Consider the following 16470-nt stretch of genomic DNA (forward strand, 5'->3'; position numbering starts at 1 on the left):
ACAGTTTATGGTATTTTATAATGGCAGCCCAAGCTGACTAATACCCCTGTATTAAAATTATAATATTTTGTATAATTATTTTCTTAATTTTCCATCAAAGTCAAAGTATAGCTCTGTTTGTAGGGGAAACAGGCAGGCACGGAAATAATCTTAAAGTTTCTGTAGAACTTTTCTTTTGCTTGTATCACCTTGGCAACTTTACACAATTAGTAATCTAAAGGTTACTTAGTTATCAAATGTGTGTCTCAAAAACATAATTTTGGCTATGATATCTAGAAAATATGACCTTTTGCTTTGGTTGGAATAATTTTCCCATTGAATTTATGGATTAATACAAGTTTAGGGGCTTAAGGAAAACGTAGCATTTGGTTTTTGAGCTTTATTTTAGTTTAGGTGTGGGTAGACAATGTTTGGGAAGGATGGACTAGTAGACTGTGTGTTACTGCTAATCTTATAAGAATAAATTCTGGGTAAGCATTGTCAAAATTTCAGAGACTTCCCTTATTGTTGTTAATCCTCCTTGGATCCTTCCATAATTTAAAGTCTCCAGGGATATTTTGATTAGAAAGGAACCTATTCAGCCGAGCTAATTATATGACTTGGCTGTTTCTGACTCTTAAAACTAGGCACTACACCAAAATGTTAATAACGTGTGGTGAGAACAGTGGTGGGAACATGGGCAATTTTTTCTCCTTACTTTTCTACTTACTGTCTAAATTTTGTATAATAAGCAGTCATTACTTTCATAATGGAAAAAACAATAAAGTGAAAAAATACTAGATACTAGAAGAACTTAATAAAAATTTCATCTTCTTTCAAAAAGAATTTGAGGTGGTTTACAATAAAAGACATTTGAGGTACCATAAAGCTAGACATGCTAGAAATTAGAAATCTAAAATTATGAAAAGAGGAGGAAAGTAAATACTTATGAGATTTAACAGAGTTATGGTAACTGAACATTGTAGTAACTGAATGTTGTAGTCAGCGCTGAGCTTCCTGACAGTCAAGAAAAAGAGATACTGGATTAGAGATTTCTCACTATCAAATCAAAAGAAAGTAAGTAGTATTTTGTAGAGAACATTTTTTCTTTGATAAACTCCTAAAAGGAATTTGCCATAGTATATTCTTATTTGTGTAAAACATAGAAAGACTATATTTATATGCTTGTAAATTCAGAGAAAATGTCTGGAACCTAGAAAACTACTGATGATAATATGATGTCTTTAGTCACTTTTGCTGTTTAGCACAACTTCCTGCTTCTTTTGATGACAGTGTCCACCTTCCTTAAGGGAACTGCTTTTCTTCTATTCAGTCATGAGTTTCTGAGCACTGCCAATCACAACGCTTCATTGACCTAAGCCAAGCCAATTAGAGCATGCCCCTGGAATTTTTCTAAAGGGGAAAAAATCTCTTTTCCTGTTGGATGTGGTGATGGAAAGCTATGGTCCCTCATCACTGGAAGCCCTATTCTCCTCCACCAGAGAAAAGTGAGAGAATGACTAACAGCTCATAGAGGCAGAGATAAGAAGTTTACACCCCATGTTCCATTCCCTGTGGCCCTTAGGACTGCCCTTCCCATTCCTCTCTTGTATTCTAATTCAAGCCACAGGTCTTGCATTTGCAATGGAAAGAATCCTGACTACTTGATGGCCTCTGGGGCTTAGAATTGTGTGGGTAGGAAAGAAGATAGATGTGGAAGCTTTTCTATTGCTTAAAAACTTTTTTTTGGTAACAATATGCAAAAATTACTTTTATAATAAAAATGCCAGTGGAAATAACAAGGAATTTATCATGAGAAAATATGTGTAAAGGACATTGAACAAATATAGAGGTCAGTACCTCAGAAAAGACCTTAAAGCAAACGCTCCAGGGTTTTATTCATGTCTCTTTCTTATATTGGGCTTTGTTAAAATCTGAGAATAACACTGAGGAGGTACTCAGTGAAGGAACTAAATTAATGGGGTACTTTATACTAGACTGCATGGTAGAATATTTAGAGAAGTGGACAGAGAATAAATCTTAGGCTATCAACCTTTCAACTCAATGGCCTTCCATCAGAACTGGAGAGCAGTCAATGCCAGGTGAACTTTTCTGGTGAGAAGTAAGTGTGCATATACTGTTGAAGGCACACTGATATGATTTGGATTAAAGATGAGCAGATGGCAGGGGTGACGTATTTGGTTCTGCTCTTACCTGAATGAAGGGTCATGTCACTTGCAAATGGAGGTGAGTCACTCAGGTTTCTATGGTGGGGTCACATTTTTCTTCAAGAGGCAACTTCAGATCTGCTCAAGTCCTTGTAAACATTTCCCTGAGACCACAGGGTAGCTTAAGATGGATATAGCACATCATAGAGAAAAGAGACTTGAACTCTACCCTTCTTCAGCATGACTCCCTGATACCGATAACCTCAGCAACCTCCCAATGCATCTACAGATCCACGGATACAACTGTTCTTTGGACAAATCTGTTGGAAGTACTTCAAAGTTAACATTCTGAAGCTGAATTTATTAAATATCCCTGTAAACATGTCTATATTTTTGGTTCCCTCTCTGGTTGTAGGATATCTCTATCTATGCAGTTATCCTAGTCAGGAATCTGGGAACCAGTCTGAATTTCTTCTTTCCCCTCACTCTCAATATATAATTGCCTCTTTGCTTAAAATATTTATAGATTTTTGTCTTCTCCTTTCCATCTCAACTCTCTATTTTTGGTTCCACCTGATTATTTTTCCTAAGATTAATTAATTGGTGAATCAATTAATTCAACAAGTATATATTGAGCATCCGTTCTGTGTCAAGCATGGTGCTAGGCTCTGAGGATTCAGTGGTGAGCAAAACCGACTGACCCTGTCTTCATGAAGCTTGTAATCTAGGGAGTTACTGCAATGCATCTCGACTGGGCTCCCTGCCTCAAAAACACATGCTTAGTCTATCCCTCTTAGTACTGCTTGAGCTCTTTCTAAAATAAAACTCCAAAATGCAAATCTGAGCTAAGTGTATTACTTTCAGGATAAAATACAGACTTCAAAGCCTGGCACACAGGTCAGTCATGACCCGACTCTGTCTTTAGTCTCATTTTTTTTTTTTTTTTTTTTAACTATAGTAGCATAAAGAGTGATTAAAGAGTGAACCTTCCTCCAAAGCCATTGCTGAACATTACTCTCATTATTTATGCCAGGCCTCACAGTAGGGTAAAATCACTAGATAGTCTGTATAAGGATATGAAAAGAAATAATATTTCCTTTCCTCTCTGTTTTTAAAACTTTATATTTTGTTTCCTGGCTCAGAGAGTAATGGATTCAGGTACTTGATTTGGAAGTTCCTTTGCCCTTCATGAAGTACTCTCTTAAAAGAGGGTTTATAGTCTAGGCGCTATAGCTCACACCTGTAATCTCAGCACTTTGGGAGGCCGAAGCGGGCAGATCACTTGAGGTCAGGAGTTTGAGACCAGCCTGGCTAGCATGGTGAAACCCTGTTTCTACCAAAAATACAAAAATTAGCCAGGTGTGGTTTTGTGTGCCTGTAGTCCCAGCTACTTGGGAGCTGAAGCAGGAGAATGGCGTGAACCAAGGAGGCAGAGGTTGCAATGAGCTGAAATTGTGCCACTGCACTCCCATCTGGGTGACAGAGTGAGACTCCGACTCAAAAAAAAAAAAACCAAAACCAAACCAAAACAAAACAAAGAATAAAAGGGTTTACAGATAAATTATTAGCCTTATGAGAAATTTCAGCAATATTATTGGAAAAAGTTCAATGTACAAAAAAATAGAAAATATTAAAACAATGACATGCGCAATAGCAACAAAAAATGTAAGGTACTGAGAATATATTTACCAAAAGATATGCAGGACTTTAAAGGAATTAATTGTAAAACTTTGCTAAAGGATATAAAATATAATTAAGTAAATGGAGATATGTAATAAGTTTACAGTGAGAAGACTCAATATTGATGTAATTTTTTTCCAATGTAACCCATAACGTTGATTTTTCTATTAAGAGTTCCAGTTTTTTTTTTCTTGAAACTTGACAAGTTGAAACTAAAATTCATATAGAATAATAAAATGCTAAGAAGAGCCAAAATAATTAAAAAAATAAGTGAGGGGAGAGATATCTTACTGTATAACAAGATTTAATAAGAAGTGAGAGCAATTGGCCAGGTGCAGTGGCTCACACCTGTAATCCCACTTTGGGAGGCCAAGGTGGGCGGATCACGAGGTCAGGAGATCAAGACCATCCTGGCTAACACAGTGAAACCCTGTCTCTACTAAAAATACAAAAAAGTTAGCCAGGCATGGTGGCGGGTGCCTGTAGTCTCAGCTGCTCGGGAGCCTGAGGCAGGAGAATGGCGTGAACCTGGGAGGCGGAGCTTGCAGTGAGCTGAGATCTCACCACTACACTCCAGCCTGGGCGACAGAGCGAGATGGCATCTCAAAAAAAAAAAAAAAAAAAAAAAAAAAAAAAAAAAAAAAAGAAGTGATAGCAATTAAAACAGTGTGATATTGGCATAAACATAGGCAATTAGACTATAGATAGATGTGAGATGTTGGAATATAACAGAGGTGCCAATATAAACCAATAAGAAAATTACAGACCATTTAATAAATGATACTGGGACAATTGGCTATCTATGTGGAAAAGAATTGAATATTTATTTCATACCACAAGCAAAATTAAATTCTAGAAAGATTGAAGACCTAAAAGAGAAAACTAAAACTTTTTAAACTTGAGGTCATCTTTAATTTCCAGGTTGGGAAGGAATTTTTTACATGAAAAGCACAAGTCAGATAGGGAAAATAAATATGTTAACCATATTAAAATTTGAATGCAAAAAGTACCATAAAGTTAAATTTAGTCATTTTGAGAAGATATTTGCAATATATTATCTGAAACTGAATTCATGAACTATTACTAAAAAATATGCCTGAATTTCTTTCTCTCTTTTCTCTTCTTTTCTTTTCCCTCCCTCCCTCCCTCCCTCCCTTTCTTCCTTCCCGCCTCCCTCCCCCTTCATCCTCCTCCCTCCTTTTCTTCCTTTCTCTCTCTCTCTTTTCTTCCTTTCTCTCTCTCTCTTTCTTTCTTTTCTACTTCTGCAGCTCCAACTTGTATCTTTATTTTCTCTCTATATGAAGAATACTATTATCTACTCAGTAATCCAAGCCAGTGACTAACATATGAAATAAATTAAGAGGCAAATCAAACAACACAACAATAAAAGGGCAAATGGTATAAGAAATCAAATCATAGAAGAAGAAATCCTCCTGGTTAATATATAAAAGATATTCAACTTCACCTTTGGTAAGGTAAATGCCAATTAAAGCTATAAGGCATTACTTCATGCCCATGAGATTGGCAAATTTTTTAAGTCTGGTGATACCAAGCATTGGCAGGAATGTGGTGAAGGAGGAGCTGTTTTATGATGAGGGAAAGCAGTTTGGCAAGACCTGATAAAGTGGAAGATGTACAGTGTTTAGTGATTCCACTTTCATTTTTGTTAGTGTATTTTTGTAACAGCAAAAACTTGTAACACCTGAAACTTCCTTGAGAGATGGAGTGGATAGATGCATTATTGTGTATTCACATATTTATTGTAATTACTAATATATTTGGGATATATATGCTGTCTTCTCCTTTACATTTGTCCCATGTTCTCTGTTCTCTTTTGTTCCTCCTTATTTTTGTCTTTTTAATGAATTAAACTGTTTTTTTGAGACGGAGTCTCGCTCTGACGCCCAGACTGGAATGTAATGATGCAATCTTGGCTCACTGCAAGCTCCACCTCCCGGGTTCAAGCGATTCTCCTGCCTCAGCCCCCTGAGTAGCTGGTACTACAGGTACACGCCACCATGCCCAGATAATTTTTGTATTTTTAGTAGAGTTGGGGTTTCACCATGTTGGCCAGGCTGGTCTCAAACTCCTGACCTCAGGTGATCTGCTTGCCTCAGTCTCCGAAAGTGCTGGGATTTTAGGTGTGAGCCACTGCGCCCATCCTGAATTAAACATTTTAATGATTGTATTTACTCCCTCTATTAGCTCATTAATTTTGTCCCTTGTGCTATTCTTTTATTGGTTAACCTTGAGATTACATGTGCCCTTGGCCAATTAAATCTACTATAAATTATGTAGTAAGACTTCACAGTTTTTTTTTTTATTTCTATTTAATCTCATTCCTTTTTGTGCCATTACTGTCATTTTTTTTATTTTTATTTTTATTTTTTTTGTGGTAGAGTCTCACTGTGAAGTGCAGTGGCATGGTCTTGGCTCACTGCAACCTCCGCCTCCTGGGTTCAAGCAATTCTCCTGCCTCAACACCCCAGTAGCTGGGACCACAGGTGTGTACCACTACACCTGGTCAATTTTTGTATTTTTAGTAGAGATGGGGTTTCACCATGTTGGCCAGGCTGCTCTCCTGACCTCAAGTGATCCACCTGCCTCTGCCTCCCAAAGTGTTGGGATTACAGGCATGAGCCACCACGTGCAGCCTAATTAAACCATTACTTTAAATATATAAATTACCAGAGTAAAACATATCAAAATGAGTAACACTGTTGGAATTTAACTTGCTCAGAAAACCACACCTGATTCCTGTTGTTAGATAGTTAAATCATGCTAGAATTATTTGTATTACTCTCTGAAAAAAAGAATGAAGCTGTCTGTAGAAAACATATTCACCGATTTTCATAAAGCCATGAAAATCGGCAATGAGGAAGCCTGACTTACAAACCTTTCCTCCATTGATGTCATTAACTTTTTTTTAATTTGAAAATTATTAAAAATTCCTTTCTAGGATTTTCTAACTTTCATAGCTCTACTGGTGAATAAATAGTTTCTTTATGACCTGAACTCACTGAATCGTGAAAATCTTACCTAGGGTTCAGGTCAGAATTTTCCTATACTAAATTCTCTCTATCCATTAACTCTGTAGTCTCACCATTGTGAATTTTACAAAATTAAGAGTCAAGTTGAGTTAGTGGAAGGAACATGGAATAGGGGTTCAGATTTCTAATTTCTAGTCTTACTCTGCTACTGACTGTGATTTGGATAATACAGACTTCTCTGGGCCTCTGTTTCTTTATGAAAGTAGGTAGATTTTATTTTCCAAAGACGGCTGTACCAATGAATATATCCCATCTCACATTTTCTTCTTACAGTGTGAGTGGTAGTCTTCTCACTAAGAGATGGGAGCCTGTGTTGTCTCCTCTTAATCTGGGCAGGAACTTGTAACTACTACTATTGTAGCAGAAGTGATGCTATGTTACTTCTGAGGCTAGATCATAAAAAAAAAAAAGCAGTCTCCATTTGGCTCTTTCTCTTTTGGGACACTTGCTCTTGGAACCCAACAATTCTACTCTGAGGAATCCAAATTAGCCCATGCAGAGAGGCCAGACAGAGAGAGATGAGACTCATATGGAAAGGAATTAGTTTTACCATTTCAACTTCACTCTGTATCCTGTCTTCCAAATTCCTGGGTATTTCTGTAGAATTGATGTACATCTTGTTGGCTTTCCTTAATGCAGGCATTTAGTTTTTAACTTTCTCTGGTTTGTTAGGTTACTGACCATTCATCCTTCTTTCTTCCAGATTCCAAGATTTTGTTTGTCTTTATCTTTCATTTGCTGTTGTCTACTCTCCTGCTCTCTTTATCCTTGAGGCATCATGTCTTTTTATTTCTCTTAATTTGTTTAACAGGATTAGGAATGAAGCAGAGATAACTTTGTATTCTATCCTCCATGGTTAACTGGCAGTGCTGTCTTTCTCTTTCTGAGTTTATATTACAACTATATTTTCTTCTTTGGCCTTGCATGATCTTTGAGAGTTCTGACTATAACAACTACTCAAACTTCCTGCAGGGTCAGAGGTTTGCTATGATGTTTCTAGTGAAAGATACTGTTAGGTGCTTAGTTTTAGTAGCCCATGAAGAAAAGAGTGGGAATTAAAAGGCAACAAGTGATCACATATATGATCACTTGATTTTTTTACAAAGATGCAAAGGTAATTCAGTGGAGAAAGAATATTCTTTTCAACAAATGGTACTGGAACAATCAGATACTTGTATGCAAAATAAATAATAGATAAATAATCAACAAAACCCCAAACCCACCACATAGCAATTCATAACTTGTACCATATACAAATACGAACTTGAAATGGATCATAGACCTACATATAAAACCTAAAGCTGTAAAATATATAGACAAAAACATAGGCAAAAGCCATTGTGACCTTGGATTAGGCAAAGATTTCTTAGATGTAACACCAAAAATAAAAATCAGTAAGTTGGTCTTCATTAAAATTAAGAACGTTTGCTCTTCAAAAAACACTGTGAAGAGAATAAAAATATAAGCCACAGACTGGGAGAAAATATTTGCAATCCACATACCTGAGAAAGGACTTGTATTTAGAATATACAAAAAACTCTCAAAACACAGCAATAAAAAATATCAAAGGAATGAGTTGAATGAAAATAGCCATTTTGAACATCTATCAAAAAACATAAACAAAGAATTGTTTTTTAAAAGTTGTTTTAAAAATATTTGAACAGACGTGTCATCAAAGAAGATACGTAATGGTAAATAAGTACATAAAAATGCCAACATCATTAGTTGTTAGGGAAAAGGGAATGAAAACCACAATTGATACTATTCTATTACATACATATTAGAATGTCTACCATTAAAAGGATCAACCATACCAAGTGTTGCTGAGGACATGGAACAACTGAGACTCTGTTACATTGCTGGTGGAAATGTAAAATGACACAAACACTTTGGAAAACAGTTAAGCACATATCTACTCTATGATGCAATCGTTCTACTCGTAGGTATTTACTCAAGAAAAAAATGAAAGCATGTGTCCACACAAAGACTTGTACACAAATGTTAATAGCAGATAACAACCAAAAGCATTTGCAAATAACCCAAATTCACCTTCAACAAGTGAATAAATTGTCATAGATTCAAACAATGGAATACTACTTACTTATATGAACAACATGAATAAATCTTTTTTTTTTTTTTGAGACAGAGTCTCATTCTGTCACCCAGGCTATAGTACAGTGGTGCAGTCTCAGCTTACTGTACCCTCCATCTCCCAGGCTCAAGTGATTCTTCTGCCTCAGTCTCCCAAGTTGCTGGGATTACAGGTGCATGCCACAATGCCCACCTAAATTTTTTTTCTGTATTTTTGGTAGAGACAGGGTTTCACTGTGTTGTCCAGGTTGGTCTTGAATTCCTGATCTCAAGAGATTCTCCTGCCTTGGCCTCCCAAAGTGCTGGGATTACAGGTGTGAGCTACCATTCCCAGCTGAGCAACATGGATAAATACGAAAATAATTACTCTGAGTGAAAGAAGCCACACTAAAAAGAGTACATACTATAGGATTTTATTCATGTAAAGTTCTAGAAAATGTAAACTAATCTATAGTGATAGAAAGCAGATTAGTGGTTGTCTGGGTATGGGTGAGGCAGGAGTAAGAAGGCAAGATTACAACGGTGCAGGAAGAATCTTTTGGAAGTGAAGATTATGTTCATTATCTTGATTTGGAAATTTTTTTTCACCTATATACACGTTAGAACTTACCAAATTGTATACTTTCAATATGTATGGTTTATTAAATGACAATTATACCTCAATAAAACTGTCAGAAAAGGGGCGACTTAGAGAGAAATTCTGTCTCTGAAGAGTTAAAAGTTGTCATTAGAAAATGCTCCACTAACTTGAAATGTTTCTTGGTTCTCATTTGGAAATATAAAATGATGACTAAAAACCACTCAATATGCATGCCAAATTGAAGCTGATCAACCTTTGACCTTTCTACATCATTTAATGAGGCAGCATGCACGCTGGCACGAAGAAGGTTCTGTCAAAATGCTGAGTTTGAGATGATTCCTTTTCTGCAGCTCTTTGTTTTGCACCCAGCCCTCCTAATTTGACTCTTGTCATGTTCATACGAGGCTGAGGGCTTTCTGTGAATCCCAATCAGTCACAGTTGTTGGCAGAAGCAGCCTTGGGAGAATGATAGTGTTGTGATTTTTCATGTATAAAAAGATGTGTGTGATCAACAGAAAATAAATTTCCTTTTGTCTCTGGTCAGTACAATGTAACAATTATTATGGTATTTGAAGGAAACGTCAGCATAGTCATTTTGTTTAGGTTATTTTGCATCCTGATGAGCCAAGAAAAGAGAGTGAATGCAGAGATAGGTGTTGTGTGATAGAGAGCTGACTGAATTTTCTGTGCTGTACACAAAGACTGAAAACAAATTGCCCACAGATTGAAATAATTTCCATGGGGTCACAAATGTCAACAACATCTTTCAGAATTGGTTTTCTTTTTAAAACTGGGAATTTCTTTCACGATGGCGTCCAGCTTTGAAAACGAGCCTCACATGAAACATGTTCCAAGCCTTTAGAGGGCAACTTGGAGCTTTTAATGATATGTCATTCTTTATATTATTTATTTCTATTACTGTTATCATCATGATCACTACCATCATTGGACATTTACTGATGTCATGTGCAGAGATTAAAAAAAAAAGCAGGTAAACTGCACATTTAAAACAATGTGAAAATTAAGGCCCCTTTTTATAGTTTCATTTAATCATGTGATATCTGTATATGATGAAGTATCTATAATTTTCACATAAGCAGTGGAGACTTTTCTTTCTTTCTTTTTCTTTCTTTCTTTCTTTTTTTTTTTTTGTTGAAGTGGGGTCTCACTCTGTCACCTAGGCTGGAGTGCAGTGGCACCATCTCAGCTCACTGCAGCCTTGACTTCTTTGGCTCAAGCAATTCTCCCACTTTAGCCTCTCGAGTAGCTGGGACTACAGGCGTGTGCCACCATGCCTGGCTGATTTTTTGTATTTTTTTGCAGAGACGGGGTTTCACCAGGTTGCCGAAGCTGGTCTCAAACTCCTGGGCTCAAGCGATCTGCCCGCCTCAGCCTCCCAAGTGCTGAGATTAACAGATGTGAGCCACTGTGCCTGGCCAGCAATGGAAACATTCTAAAAATTAGTTTTTAAAAGGAATTTTAGTACAACAGGCTGGGTGTGGTGGCTCATGCCTGTAATCCCAGCACTTTGGGAGGCTGAGGCAGAAGGATTACTTGAGCCCAGGAGTTAAGAAACTAGCTTGGGCAACATAGTGAGACCCTGTCTATATTTTTAATTTACAGACAAAATTAGGCCCGCTCAGTGGCTCACACCTGTAATCCCAGCACTTTGGGAGGCTGAGGCGGGTGGATCACTTGAGGTCAGATGTTCAAGACCAGCCTGATCAACATGGTGAAACCCCATCTCTACTAAAAATACAAGATTAGCCAGGCATGGTGGTGCATGCCTGTAATCCCAGCTACTTGGGAGACTGAGGCAGGAGAATCACTTGAACCCGGGTGGCAGAGGTTGCGGTGAGCCAAGATCTTGCCACTGCACTCTAGCCTGGGAGACAGAGTGAGACGCCGTCTCAAAAAAAAGAAAAAAAAAAATTAAAAAAGTAATTTTAGGATAACAATTACTGGATGATGACTATTAGTATGAGGTTAAGGCAAATCCTTCTAGGATCTTCCTATCATTATTACGTAAAGTTGTTTAAAGGACTATAAAGATTGTTATGGGGAGAGGCCATGATGTAAGGTGATTTTCTTACTCATGCACATGACTGAGGTACAAAACATAAACTCTTAGCAAGAAAGGACCACTTTGTCATCTATCTTACCTCTTTTAGCATGCATGCATACATTCAATAATACTCATGGAGTAGCTACTATCTAGGAATACACACAGGTGATAAGCAATCACTTGGTAAGGATATGGTAGCACAGAGGTATGATCTGGGTATTTGAAGGGGCACAGAGAAGACTCCTAACTTCATGTTGCGGAAGAGTGGTGGTGTTCAGAAAAGGCTTTCTGGACGTCTCCGCTAAGATCTGAAAGACAAATTGGTGTTACCAAGGCAGAAGGATTGAGGAGATAGAGGAAGGTCGAGGCAGTGGCCAGCACACATGAACACTCAGGGGAGACAGAGAGTGGCCTGACATGTTTGTAGAGCTAAATATAGTCCGGTCTAGTTGGGGCACAGAATCTATGGAGGAATGGTGGGGCATGCAAGTGGGGAGGTAAACAAGGGTCAGAGTAAGACCTGCCATAAAGGTCAATGCAGAGTCACTCACATAGTTTAAGCAGTGGACTCACTTGTTTAGAATTTCATTCTAGAAAAGAATATTGTTTGTTAAGAAGAAAAACAATTAGATTTGAAAGCAGATGATTTATAAAATATTATAACAATTTGTTAAATATATGAATATCAGCAAGCGTGATTTATCTAGCTCTTTTTAGATACATGTTTTGGGTAGCTTTCATTCTATTTCATTGTAATATGGCTTTTGAAATAGACTCATGTTCATGTGTGACTGTATAATTCAGAAGTTAAAACCACAGGTGAAAGGCTATTTCCTTTGGACTTGAGGAGATAGAAGCCTCTCCCATTTTACTAAACTAAGAAAAAAAAATCTTTATGCATCAAACACATTAATAGTGTTCTCACAAACACAGATTTCATGAAAACCAACTAAAATGAAATAGAAAAGAGGGCAGAATGCTGTTATACTTTCTTATTATGTAGTTGTTTGTATTTTTTGACTTAATAAGGAAAACTCGATATATTTGGGAAGTGGAAATTAAGATATCCAATATCTGTGAGTGTGTGTGTGTGCGCGCGCGTGTGTGTGTGTGTGTATACATACACACACATTTAATTAAATACATATACATACACACATGTGTATATATGTACACACACACACGCACGCACACACACACGCACACACACACACGCATATATATATATATATATATATATATATATATTTTTTTTTTTTTGTAAAGACAAGTTCGTGCTATGTTGCCCAGGCTAGTCTAGAAACTCCTTGACTTAAGCAATCCTCCCGCTTTGGACTCCCAAAGTGCTAGGATTACAGGCATGAGCCACCATGCCCAGCCAAGTATCTGTATCTTGAGGTCACGGTTTTCTATATAGCGATGCATGAACCCATGCATGAAGTAGTTAATTTATGTATTCAGCAAACATTTATAAGTGCAAATCATATACCAAGCATGTTGCCAGAAGTATGAATGAAACAGGCACATACAGCCCCTGCTCTCATGAGCACATGGTCCGTGTGTGAGGAAGAGACACGTTGACTAACCAGTTGCAGGGATGGTAGCCTGTCCTCACAGTCAGTGCAAAGCTTTCTGATGGCTAGGGGCAATAGTAAGCTTGAGTGCCAGATACAGGAAGACGATTTGGATATCTGTCTCCAGTCTCTGAAGAATCTCTGTAAATTCTCCAGCCTATATTTATGTTCAATGAGCTCCTAGCTCTTATTCAGTCATCAGCACTTTAGTCCTTTCTGATGTGGCTTATTTGATCAACTCCAGTTTTCCAATATATATTTTTTTCCCTTGTGAGGTAGGAGTTTTGCTGAAGAACCTCATCTTTGGAGTGGTAAGACAACTGGCTCAGAAGTCACTTGACCACTGTAGGACCAAGGAAGAGGCTGGAAAGGTGGAGTTTGAAACATACTCTTTTTAGAGAAGCTGTGACGCTTGGGCATGGCCTGGACACTCTAATTTTTGGTGGTTGTCAAGCCCTGCACTATATTAAACAGAATAGTTTTTCCCCAGTTAAAAGTGCTTTTAATGGGTATTATCATTTTTGCTTTGCAAAACTCTTACAGGTTGAAGTTCTTATTCTTTTTAAATTGATGAGCAAGGTGGGATCCACGGAGCTTAAATTGAATGACAGGCTCCGTGGTTCTTATATTTACCTTAAATCACTTTTTATTTGCCCATGCTAAGTCACAGGATTGGTTTGATTGCAGAGTAGGCTCTTTAATTAAATGAATGGGTGTGAAGCTGGCACCATACTGGATTTACTACACTAAGGCATGGTTAGGCGTGTATCTTTTTATTTACTTATTTATTCATTTTAGGCCTGTATCTTAAAAGTATTTTATGCATCTTTGAATGGAGCAGAACAATCATAGCTGGTGAAACATCATAGAGATGACTTGTTTTAATTTATTTAGTTTTTATTTGGTAATGAGATTTGTTTGAAGGTACATCCAGATGTGGGAAAGCAAATCTGTAGCATTGATTTGAATGTTTTTCATTCATGTTTTCACTGTGTTTCTTTCTTTTATTTTTAGAAACAAGTCTCCTCTTCTTACTTCCTGTAGCACATTGCCAAAAAGTTTGCCCCTTTAGCTTCTGGGGCTCCCTGATAAAACCATCACAGTCAGTCACTGGCATGTGTGCTTAGTTACTTGATGTATTGCAAGAAGAAAAAAACCCATATATGTTGCATAAAGTTGGGTTCATGAGCTGCATGTCTGAACAACTAATCTTTTTCATAGAGAGAAAACTATATTTCACATAATTATGGACCCTAACAATTCAAATCCATTTGTTCACTACTGTTGGTGCATGACTCATTGGAATGGATTTTTTTTTTTCTGTCAGGCTGCACTGTGGGTATGTATACACATTGAAGACAGTCTTTAATGCTTCCAAAGTTTAATTAGTGGAACATTACAGACACACGAGAAACCCCCTTGTGGTGGAGTTCTCTATTATGCTGCTCGCTCGTGCCTGATTTGCTTCAAATGTGGTTTCTCCACTTTAGAGAGAAACTGGTATATAAGGTGGCTCTGGGAATTAGTGAAAACCACTTAACATTTACATAGAGATATAGGCACGGTATAACTAATACATAGATCCTGTTTGATTTAAAATATTGTCACTTTTGTTTCCTATTTTGCAAAACCACAAAAAGTGATTTGGTGGACAGAGCCAAAGGGAGTCCACAAACCATAAGAACAAATCACCCCCATCTGATGGTATTGTAGTTACAGAGTATTTAACAATCCCATGTGACTCCTATATGCCAAAGCTCTTGTGATCTCAGAAACAATCCGTTGTTTATTTCATTAAATTACTGAGCAGTGAACTGTGGAAAACAATTCTGGCTTTGTTGCTGGGAAAAGCTGAGTTTAAGGCATGAAACTCTGCTCATTAGCTATGAGATCCTGAGCAAGATTTTTTTTCCTTCTTCACCTCTGTAAACTTTTGTTCATCTGTAACATGGGGCTACAATAGTACCCATCTGTGAGGGGGTTGTGAGGATTAAATGGGACAGTGTGGGTAAAGTATTTAGAAGAGGCCCTGGCACATAGGTAGCGCTCAACAAATGTGGTTTTGCTTCTGTCAGCCTCTCGGTTGCCTCACTAGGCCCTGAGGAAAGAGGAACTTCTCTGTAAATTTGTTTGTGGTTTTGCTTGTGCAGAAATTTGCCTGCCTGAGAATGGAAAGCTGTGGCAGACATTAACCCATGTTCTCAGAGCACAGCGGACCCTTAGGAGGAGCAGGATGTAGATGGAGAATGCTTTGCCAGGGATCAAAAGACATGGGCTCTGGTCTAGCATTCAAAACTATGTGACTTGAAATTTTCTAGATTAGTTCCTCGTCTCTCAGTGCCCAGCACACAGTAGGAATTTGTAAATATTTGTTGTCTAGATTAAAAAATTAATCTGTAAAATGAAGTGATTGGATGGAACCATTCAATCCATATCCTCTTACAGGGCTCCCCTTCGTAATGGAGAAAGTTCCTTAAAGAATGGACATCTGCTCTCACTCCATCACGTAGAGCTTTCTATGGCCACTTCCAGTTGCTTTGATTGTCAGGGGCTCCAGTTTTGGGTGGTAGCATGCTTCTGGGAATGGCAGTGGTTTACGGAAGAAGCATGAGAGGGATAAAGAGATGGCTTTGTCAGAAGATGCTAAAATAAGATGTAGAATGCTTCCATAAGCAATCAGCCCTGTACTCTCCATTGTCCCCAAAGCACAGGCCTGCTCTATCTCCTTGGCATTCTCCATAGCTAGGACTTCTCCATAGTCCAATCAAACTCAACCTTTTATGTTTATTGGAATCCTTTGGCAATTATTTTTCTCTTCAGCATTGCCCTTGGAATTTTAACCCAACAGCACAAAAGGTCTTCAGCGGAAGGGAGCAGTGAGATGATTTAACTTCGGCATGAACTATTAGGAATGCATCTGGATCCTAAGGAGTTTCCAGGGTGATCGTGCTGCTTTCTTTCTACTCTTTTAGGGTTGACCATAAGAGCAATTCATGAGAAGTTGTTCTTGTGTCCTGTGCTCCAGTGTAATTCGAGGTGGGTTTCTTCCACACTTGGCTATGTGAGGTTGCCAGGATCATCACAGAACCTGAGCTGCCTTGTTCTTCAACTTAGGGCGACCGAGGGAAAAAGGAGCTAGAATGGTGAGAAATGAATTTTGGACCGGTCTGAGGAAGTCAGAAGTGAAATCACCTTTGCAAAAATTATAAGTGAGAACATTATTACAGTGAAAGAGATCTGACTTAACCAACTCCATCTTGCTTCTGACCTTCAGGCTGTCCTT

General features: G+C 37.8%; 1 long non-coding RNA gene across 1 annotated transcript in view; it reads left to right on the plus strand.

The window, feature by feature from the left end:
- LOC144330239 (uncharacterized) overlaps nt 1-16470 on the plus strand; it is a 46300-nt gene that overhangs the window by 17419 nt on the left and 12411 nt on the right. The window lies entirely within an intron of this gene.

The sequence above is a fragment of the Macaca mulatta genome, chromosome 7 (genome assembly GCF_049350105.2).
Source record: "Macaca mulatta isolate MMU2019108-1 chromosome 7, T2T-MMU8v2.0, whole genome shotgun sequence".
Lineage (NCBI taxonomy): Eukaryota > Metazoa > Chordata > Mammalia > Primates > Cercopithecidae > Macaca > Macaca mulatta.